The following is a 925-nucleotide window of genomic DNA, read 5'->3' on the forward strand; positions in this document are numbered from 1 at the left end:
GATAAAACCCCCACTAATTTATAATATCTTATATAGTCTGCCAATGACGTCAGATAAAACCCCCACTAATTTATAATATCTAATGACGTCAGATAAAACCCCCACTAATTTATAATATCTAATGAGGTCAGATAAAACCCCCACTAATTTATAATATCTAATGACGTCAGATAAAACCCCCACTAATTTATAATATCTTATATAGTCTGCCAATGACGTTAGATAAAACCCCCACTAATCTATAATATCTAATGACGTCAGGTAAAACCCCCACTAATTTATAATATCTAATGACGTCAGATAAAACCCCCACTAATTTATAATATCTTATATAGTCTGCCAATGAGGTCAGATAAAACCCCCACTAATTTATAATATCTTATATAGTCTGCCAATGACGTCAGATAAAACCCCCACTAATTTATAATATCTAATGACGTCAGATAAAACCCCCACTAATTTATAATATCTAATGACGTCAGATAAAACCCCCACTAATTTATAATATCTAATGAGGTCAGATAAAACCCCCACTAATTTATAATATCTTATATAGTCTGCCAATGACGTCAGATAAAACCCCCACTAATTTATAATATCTAATGACGTCAGATAAAACCCCACTAATTTATAATATCTAATGAGGTCAGATAAAAACCCCCACTAATTTATAATATCTAATGACGCCAGATAAAACCCCACTAATTTATAATATCTTATATAGTCTGCCAATGACGTTAGATAAAACCCCCACTAATCTATAATATCTAATGACGTCAGATAAAACCCCCACTAATTTATAATATCTAATGACGTCAGATAAAACCCCCACTAATTTATAATATCTTATATAGTCTGCCAATGAGGTCAGATAAAACCCCCACTAATTTATAATATCTTATATAGTCTGCCAATGACGTCAGAT

This window comes from Oncorhynchus nerka, unplaced genomic scaffold (assembly GCF_034236695.1).
Source record: "Oncorhynchus nerka isolate Pitt River unplaced genomic scaffold, Oner_Uvic_2.0 unplaced_scaffold_2096, whole genome shotgun sequence".
Taxonomy (NCBI): domain Eukaryota; kingdom Metazoa; phylum Chordata; class Actinopteri; order Salmoniformes; family Salmonidae; genus Oncorhynchus; species Oncorhynchus nerka.